At 34.6% G+C, this 10,147-nt stretch overlaps 1 pseudogene; it reads right to left on the bottom strand.

The window, feature by feature from the left end:
• Positions 1 to 1,569: 1,569 nt before the first annotated feature.
• LOC141499619 (carbonic anhydrase 2 pseudogene) lies at positions 1,570 to 2,302 on the bottom strand (annotated as a pseudogene).
• Positions 2,303 to 10,147: the final 7,845 nt, after the last annotated feature.

Below are 10,147 nucleotides of genomic sequence, written 5' to 3'. Positions count from 1 at the left end.
AGAACCAATTTGCATTGGTAGAGGAAGTTTCTCACTAACATATATATATATATATATATATATATATATATATATATATATATGTATATAAATGAAATTAGAGTCCCTTTGAAGTACCCATAGGTACCTGTGTTAAATGAAATTATATAACCTACCACTAAGTGAACAAAAGGAATGGCTAATGGTCAGTTGTAACAGCCTCAAGACTTTATGGGAGCTTAAAAAGCTAGAAAAAAAAGGAAGGAACCAAGCATTTAATAAGGACCAATGATGTGCCATGACACTGTGCTTAGTGCTATACAAAGAAAGATCTCATTTAATGCACACAACAACCCTGGGTAGTAGGTTCTAATATTGTCTCATTTTTGCTAGCAGAGGTGTTGTGACTTGCCTGGGGATACACAGATAATTTTTAAGGGCAGATTTGAACTCACACTCAAGTCCTAGTGTAGCACCTAGCCACCATGTAAAATGCCAACATTATACCTAAGAAGAGCATGGATACAATATTTAGAATAAAAATGAGCAATTTTGAGAATGTCAAAGGCATATCAAATCAGAGTATGGAAAACTTGTGAAATAGATGAAACAAGATGAAGAACCAGAAGAACTTTAAAATATGAACTGTAAGAGAAGAATACACACAATGCATATATATTATATGTAAAATATGCAGTAATATATAGTGTAAAATATATGATATATGATGTTTTATGTATCTATATGTATGTGTGTAGATATAGATATAGAGATAAATATAGAGATAGATATAGAGATAGCGATATAGAGATAGATATAGAGATAGACATAGAGATAGATATAGAGATATAGAGATAGAGATATGTCCTAGAGAAGACATGGGAAAGTAAGACCCATTGCCTCATAAAGGCATACATCTATGAATGTTTTTCATTTAATTTTCTTATAATTATTAATATTAGCCAACATTTTTCTAAAACACAATATTAATTTTTCTTTCAGTTATGGTATATCTTTCTGAATGCAAATATAATCTGTATTATAATTTTAATTGAAGTGTTCTTATAGATATTAATTTAAAATTCACCAAAAAATCATCCCTATTTAAAGATTGAATGATTACATATACAAAATTTTTAAAATGATATTTTAATATCATAAATGTAATCTCTTGGAATTGCTCTCATTAATTGTGCTTTCTTATACTTCATATTGATGCAATTTAATCACTTATTAGAGGTTATCTTCAACTTTTCTACTGAGTTTTATTAAAAACAGCTTTATGGTTTACAGCTCTAGGCACTCATGTGCCTTATTACTTGGGGAGGAAGGAACAATTCTACTATTCCATATCATCAATTTCTTGTCACATTGCTATGACTAAAGGTCAGTGTCTCCTTGTCACATTGTGCATGGGCTTGTACTTGTAGGTTATTGGATTCGCACAATAAGAATATTTTAACTTGGAATAGAACCTTTTTACATTTTATGAGGAAGAATATCAGGTATAGATATAATTATAAACTAGCGGACATGCTGCCAGTGGAAAGACTAATTTGTGCTTAGCTAGAGGGTCATTTCCCTTAGAAATCAAGATTTGAACTCTATTCTAATTGTCCTGACACAGAGGGGTTGACTGAGATGCCAGTTGCACATCACATGTTTCAAAGGACTTTCATCAGCAGATGTGAAGTAAGGCAGGAGAATTTTGCTGTCTGTTCATATGGCTCATCCAGCTGACACATCCCAAGAGTTGAGGAGTAGTCAAAGAGCCAGAATAAGTATAATTCAAGAACTCAGGAAGAAATCAAATAGGGTTAAAGTTAGTGAAGACTAAATTTTCATCTTTTGCATTTTATTCAGAACATTGATGATTTTCTGTAATGCTGGTTTAACACTTTCCACCTCTAAAAAGATCAGCACAACAGCCAGTCCATCATCATGGATCACAGCAACCTTGAAACTCTCATATTTTATATTTCAATGAACCAAGTGAAGCTCAGCTGCATATTGTTTTCCATCCAAAACATTCTCAGAATCATTGGAGCCCAGTGAAAATGAAACTGGATCAACCTATAATTCCCATTCTGAGGTCCTGCAGTTAGCCCTGATGTATCAAGCTCTACAATGAGTGATCATTGTTCATAATCTTCTTAGCAGCACAAGAGTCATAGCTGAATATAGGTTTCAGAGTACCATCTTACTGCAATTTAGAGAACTCAAATTCCACAGGAGATTGTCAGTGTTCATGGATGATACGAAAAGCCTTATACTAGCATTCTGGCTTGTTCAAGCCTGGCTCAAATCTCTGCTGATGGGACATGGTCTTGAAAGATGTTCAGAGTCTACTAATTAAATATTATCTTGGACTTCTGCATTGGTTATATAGCAAGCCTGTGATTGAATAAACTAGAACCACCAATACTTCCTTCCCATTCAAAGAACTGGACATTATTAGAGTAGCATGTAACTAGTTAGACTGGTGTGAAGATTCCATGAAAGGAAATCATGTATAATAAAACTAAAAATTAAGGTGGGTGACATAATATGAAACCTTATAAATGTCAAGCAGAATTATTTTGATTATTTTATTCTAGAGGCAAGAGGGAGTTACTACAGATTTTTGAGTTTTAGACTTTGACTGGCCATGGCAGAAGTGTGCTTTATGAAAATACTTTTGGCAGTTGTGTGGAGTACAAATTAGAGAAGGACGAGTGTCAAATAGGGAGACAGTGCAGATGAGAACTAATAAGCAACACCCTTAACTAGATGTTTAAAGTGAGAGAAGCTGCTAAAATGTCATATGTTATGGAGGTTGAAACTATTAAGACTAGACAACTGGCTGAATAAGTGGGGTGAGAAATAGTGAGGAATTGGTAATTCCATTGATGTGAAACTTGGATACTATGATATTATTTATTTCTTGGAATATTGTGTGTGATCTTATTGAGATAGTTATTTGGGAATGGGCCCCAAGTCTTGTACTTCTTTGTTTTGCCTGCAGGATATAGCATACCAAACCAAATCAAATGAAAACAAAACAAAAGTCCCCCAAAACAAAACTTTAATCATTTTTATTGTAGTGTCAGTAGGGGAAAAACTCTAAATTTGTCTATTTTCTTCTAGATCTTCAACAAATATTTTGTATGATCTTGCTAGAGTTCCAGAGAAATGTTCTTTCTTTTTCCATAAAAATCATGGATATATAAAGTCCAAGAAGTATTCTCTAAGATAGGCCCTCCCACATCTAAAACAAATCATTTGAAAGAGGTAATGAGCCTTAATCAAAGAAGAGGTTATCCTATTCTCATTAAGGCAACAACAGATTTTTCTTGAAACACATATACCATATGGGAATTTAAATCAAGTACTCTTTTTTCTTTAAAAGAAAATATTTATTGCACTACAGGATGTAATCTTTGTGATAGCATGTCCTTGGAATTTGCCTTTAAGATATACTACAGTTGGCAAGAGCATTGGACAGTAGATGTGGGCAGGTGTTGTGTAGAAGAAAAATCTTCCCCCCCCCGCAGATACATTATTTTAAAATAAAAAGACAACTCCCTGAGGCTTTGGGCTTTAATGATTCTCTCTGTAAGTTTTCAGAACAATGTCCCAAAAACCCCTTTAGAAAAAATTTGCTCTTGCAGGTCAGCACTTTTCCCTCTTAACCTTACCTTGGCCAATGGCATTAATGTGTATTTGTCAATACTGAATTTCATTTGCTGCATAACGGGCTCTTGTAGCCAGCACATCGTGTTGAATTTTCCTTGCCTCTTAAACCGGAGTTCCTACTTCTCTCCAGCTTTGTGTTGTCAGCAAAACTTAACGTGTTTACAATCGGTCTCTTGATCTGGGGTAATTACCTATAGGAGAAAGAGCGAGGGTAGAAGCCTTAACAAGAGTAGCTTTGTGTTGTCTCATGGTGGGCTCCCGTCCTGAAAGTGTATCAGACTTGTCAAATTGGTTCAAATTAAATTGACACAGTGCTCTACAAGGTATCACCATGTTATTATATGTTTCTGAGCCTTTTTGGGCAGGAAATGCCTTTGGAGCTAAAGAGGACTGATGCAAAGGAAACAGTCTTAAATAAAACAAGTAACAGGGGCATTACATGAAGGACTGTAACACTGGTTAGAACATTTTCATGAAACTAAAATTTTTATCACCTACCTGAGGCTGCCTATTTGCTATTTATTAATCATTATTAATATTGTCTATATTTGGGTTCTTTTTTTGAGGAATTCACCACCAGACCCATTTTTTAGGTACTGGTGAAGTAAATAGATGCCTATAGAACAGGATGAGCAAGATGCCTAAATTCCTTCTCCACCCCCATATCAAGTCTGTGTATACACACACACACACACATAGACACACACACATAGACACGCAGAGTACTCCAAGTCTTAGTGAAGTTATAAGCTTTGTACTAAGACTTTTGAGATATCCAGTATATAGGCATTATCAGAAGTAACTAATACCTAATGCCAACCCAATAGACATTCATTTGCTGATACTTTTAGTTTCATGACTATATACACCACATACATATTTAGACAAAGGGGATACATGTACCATACACATAGGCATATATATGCATATATGTGATATACACAACATGATACCTATGTGCATGCATTCATGTGTATTTCTTTTGTGGGGCTTGGAATTAAAATGTTAGAGCTCCAGTCCCTGAGGATTAAGAGCTTTTCCATTTTTAAAATTCCTTTATTAATGTCAAGATATCTTTGGAATGGCTCCTACTTTAATCCCTTATCAGTTAACACCTTCAGGAGAATAAATTTGTCAGTCGGGTTTCTGACTGAAAGTGATGAGAAGACCCTATAGGAATGGAAGGTAGGTTAGCTGTGTGTGTGAGAGCAAGGGGAAGCTACAAATGTCCAGATAGAGAGGAGAGAGCTGAAAAGAATGAAGACCAGGACAGAGAAGGCATTCTTAAAACTCAAAATGAATGAAGCTTACAAGGAAATGAAATGGACATATTATCCTTTTCAAACTATATTCTGTATAAAAAGGTGGAGATTAAGTGGAACTGAGCTATTTATTTTTATGTAATTTTTTTAAATTTTAGGCAATAGGGTTAAGTGACTTGCTCAAGGAGACATGGCTAGGCAATTATTAAATGTCTGAGGCTGGATTTGAACTCAGGTACTCCTGACTCCAGAGCCGGTGCTCTAGCCACTGTGCCCCCTAGCTGCCCTGACTGAGCTATTTATTGAAGGGGATTGCACAATGACTATAGGTAGAAAGAAGAAAGAATGGGTCAACTCATTTTACTTCTATTTTCTTTGCTGAGGAGAATAATCTTTGAATTGTAAAAGACAGAATAAAAATGATTAGTAGAAAGTTAATACCCAAGATGCAGAAAAAATGTAAGAAAAACTTAAGTGTTTCTTGTTACTCAAACAATAATCATTTATTTCCATGATAACTATGTGCTAGAGGCTGGATATTCAAAGAAATAAAAGATAGTATTTCCTGCCTTCAAGGGCTTATAGTCTATCCAAAGTAAACTATGAGTGGAACTAGATGCTAGAAAGATTGGGAAAACTACCTCTTGTAAAGGAAACAAAGGATTTCAAGAAGTAGAAGGGAAGAGTTTCTCCCATATTCTAGGTATCAGGTGTGACCACTGCCAAAATACTGAAATGAGAGATGGCATGTTAAGTGTGAAGAGTCCAGTTTAACTGAATTGTAGACTCTTGGAGGATATTAATATTTAGAACACTGGGAAACAGAGAGGAATGAAGGAGTGAAGCTACCTCTGACCTTTTTTCATAGTAGTCAACAAAACATCTCATGAAAAAAGATAATATTAAATATTTTTCATACATAATGCTTATAGAAGACAAAGAAGTATCATGAAAGAACACTGGCTTAGGAGGTAAAAGGAATGAGATTCTGCCAGGCTTTATTGTTAACTAGCTATTTGGCTTTGGGTCAGTCATATTGTTCCTGGATGGCTTCAGTTTCTTCATCAGTCAGACATGGATAATGAGAGATATCTCATTGCACTGTTACCGCAAGGATGTGGTAAAGATGCAATGAGATATATGTTATTTGAAGCATGTAAAGTACAATTTAGATTTAAGTGATTATAATTGTTACTGAATCTTTTGGTTCACTTGCTGTCTGCCCTTTCCTTTCTACAGATCCAGGTTGCCTTGAGTTTTTTGGGGGGTGTTGTTTTCTTTTTGCTGAGGCATTTAAACAAAGCCTTGGTTGTTTTACCTTTCACATTAGTTTATTTATTTATTGCAACATTTATAAGCTATGTTGAAGGAAATCTCTATGTTCTATAGCCTCTACTTCTGTAGCTTCCAACCAAGAAAGGAGACTTAGGGAATTCTAATCTGAGCCATTTTGCTGACAGGCTAGGTGACCTTGGCCAAGTCACTTAACCCCAGCACACCGGTATCCTCATTTGTAACAAAGCAGGGGGAATGAGACCTGGATTACCTCGCCAGGGTGTCTTGAGGAATAACTAATTAATGATTGTAAAGCACTTTGCAAATAGAAATAGCTGTGCAAAATGCTTAATACTAATAATAAAATGCATTTGCTGCAAGCCTTCGGGAATATGTACAGAAATAATGACAGCAATTAAAATAACATGCTAACAAAACTCATTAACCCCCAAACCTCCTCCTGACTTTGCTTCATTATTTTAGCCTCAGTGCTTTCTTAAAACTCTTCAGATGGGTACATGGGGAGGGAGTCTAATGTGATCTCACATCCATCCTCTGCATTTCCTGGAAGAGTACCACCTAACCTTCTAATTCCTACACACCTTACAAGGACTAGATCACCTCCTTTTTCTACTGTGAAGTCTTCCCTAATCACCCCTATCCACACTGAGTTTTGCTTTCTTAACATTCCTATCTTTTTACTACTCAATTGGCAAGTATCATGTAATAATAGAATCCATTGCATCTTTGATATACAAGGGAACTTGCATATCACTTCCTTTTATATAAATGAGGAAATTAAGGCCTAAAGTGATTCATCCAAGGTAGGAATAGAGTAATTTGTAATTGAGCTGGGACTTAAAACCTATGTTCATCCCTAGACTTTCCTATGCCTAAATGAAAAATGAATTTTGGGTCATAGAATGGTAGAGGAAGGATAGAAGACTGGGGACACAGGGACAACAGGACCCCAATATGTATGTACAAACACACATACACACACACAAATATATATATTCATATATACACACAGACTGCATATAATATATAATAAATATATACAAAAATACACGTTTGTATTTATACATGCATGATAATAATATGCATATCATACAATGCCTATATTAATATTATATATAAATGATATATTTATACTTATATACATATACATATGTGCATGTAAATAGTATATATGTGATTTGTGTGCAAGCATATAAAATTCAAAACTGTTGCTTGATTGGTTCTAATACTAGAGTATATTCTTACCCTTTTTTATGCTCCCCTTTTCTGTTTCCTCATACTGAATGAGGAGGCAAGTTATAGAGGTAGATTCCAGATAAGAGTTAGTGAAATTTTAGTTATCTAACAAGGTCTCTTGGGGCATTAGAGGTTAGTTGGAGAGGAGATTTGGTGTCTTTTTGTGTGGCAACTGATGTCAATGGGAGCTCATAACTTGTCTTTATAAGGCTGGGAGGGAGAAGAATAAAGGAGTCCAACAAATCAACACTAGGCATTGAAGAAGCAGGGAAAAATAGTAAATTGATCCTCTTGCCCCCTTGAAGAATTTTACCTGATGTAGATGAAAGTTAATATAATATTCTGCTAAGAAGTAAAGATAAAATTTACTATGAGCTAAATTAGAAGAACCCCATGGAAATGGGCTAGAAACCATTTATACTCTTAAAAAATATTATTTTTCATTCTTTTCCCTAACAAACAGATGGTGGTTTCCAAAAGGCCTATCTCTTTTTAGCTTGTTCTATTTCTCTTCCTCAATCTCTGATTTCTTGTGTGTCTTGTTTACTTTCACTCCTTAAAAGTACCCCCACAGCCTAGGACCCTGCCAACATTCATAGAAGTAAGCCACAGGCCAACAGATATTATTAGTACTTTGAACATTATAGGTACTTGATAGACTTGTTTGTTTGTTTGTATGTTTGGTTTTAGCATTGGAGCTCACATGTAACCAAGGGAAACTGGTCCCTTTGGTTATTTTTATGGGTCAAAGAATTCAACATAAACTAAAAGTCTTTCTCATACTCTTTAACCTTCATAACCCCTTATTTTTGCTGCTACTGTAGGCATACTTCCACTGTTATCAATCCCATCTTTACATAATCTCCCTTTCTTAAACTAGAGTCATAACAATTTTAGAAAAGGTTTATTTACAAGTGAAGATTAAGTTTTTTAAAAATATTTTTCCAATTCCAATGATGTAAAAATTTCAATATTCATTTTTGCAATTTTTTTCCTCTCCCACTTTTTTCTACTCCCACCATAGGAGAGCAATCTAATATAGCTTGTACATGTACAATTGTGTTACTCATGTGTTCATATTAATCACCCTGTCAAACAAAAATCAGAACAAAAAAGGGGAAACAATGAGAAGGAAAAAAAATCAAAAATAAAAAGTCAAAAATGTTGTTTTGATATGCAGTCTGACTCCATTGATCTTTCTCTGGATATGGATAACTTTTTCCATCACGAGTATTTTAGAATTGTCTTTGATTACTAAATTGCTAAGAAGAACTAAGTCTATCATAGTTGATGAGCATAAAAATTGCTGTTAGGTTGTACAATGTTTTCCTGGTTCTGTTCACTTCATTCAACATCAGTCCATGTAAGTGTTTCCAGGTCTTTTTTTTTTTTCCTTTTTGTGATCTCTTTGGGATACAGAACTAGTAGAGATATTGCTGCTTCACATCCCTTTGGACATAATTCCAAATTGTTCTCCAGAATGGTTGGATCAATTCATAACTCCACTAAGAGTACATTAGTGTCCAGTGTTCCCACATCCCTTCCAACATTTATCGTTCCTCTTTTCTGTCATATTAGCCAATTTGATATGTGTGAAGTGGTACTTCAGAGTTGTTTTAATTTGTATTTTTCTATTCAATAATGATTTAGAGCATTGTTTCATGTAACTATAGGTAACTTTAATTTCTTCATCTTCATATCCTTTGATATTTATTAATTGGGGAATGAAAGAGTAAGTTTTAAAATTCTATCATTGGAATAAGAAATAACATCACTGAAAAATGATCAGACAAATGAAGTAACAGACTAGCACTGAACTTTTCAACTTTAAACTCAACCTAGGGTAGTATCATTTGATATTTAGACATTTGGCCAAAATATAATCAACACAGAGAATCGTGATCATAAAGATTCAGGCAGCAAAAACACTCCTGGGGAATTTTTTCCCCCTTCAGAATGTTCTTCTTGGCTCTTTTGTAAGGTATGGTCTCCCAATTTTGTGAGTCTTCACTTTCTAATAAGTGGTATAGTTCCAGAAATTAGCAAGATATATTAATACCCAAATTGACTCTGGTTCTGTCCTTACCCCAACAAATGAAAATTACCACATAATAAAACCAGACATCACACATTTATCATAAATTTCACCCTAAAGCTAATTAAGAAATTATATTTATTTATATCTCTATCTCTTTTTCTTTCTTGGAGAAATCTTTCAACACTTGAATCTTCTCTCTATTTTTTTCCATTCCTGTATGCCATATTATTTCATATTACCTCTCACAGAACTTTCATTGTCACAGTATCTGTATATCAATTCCTCAATGAATCTCTTTATCTTTTTTTGAGTAACTCTGTGTGCCTTCTGTCTGTCTCTGTCAAAAATATGTCTGACTGTTGTCCAAAATGAAGGAAGTGATAATTATATTGAGTTACACCTTGGTTAAAACTCCGCTGGAGGGCTGTATTCATTTCTGCTTACTACATAAAAGAAAGGGCATGATGCCCAAGAACATCCAAAGGAAGACAACCAGAGTAATGATATGAGTGGAGATCTTGCCTCACCAGGATCACTGAAAGGAATTCACATAGATTTAGCCTGGAGAAACAAAGACTTAGTAAGACTGGGACAGGTGTTCAAATATCTGAAGAATGTTAGGTAGTTATAGCACTTATTAGAAAGTAAAGACTTCCAAAAT

Source organism: Macrotis lagotis, chromosome X (assembly GCF_037893015.1).
Source record: "Macrotis lagotis isolate mMagLag1 chromosome X, bilby.v1.9.chrom.fasta, whole genome shotgun sequence".
Classification (NCBI taxonomy): domain Eukaryota; kingdom Metazoa; phylum Chordata; class Mammalia; order Peramelemorphia; family Peramelidae; genus Macrotis; species Macrotis lagotis.
Note: the sequence above shows the minus strand (reverse complement) of the source record. Positions and strands in the feature narration are given on the sequence as shown.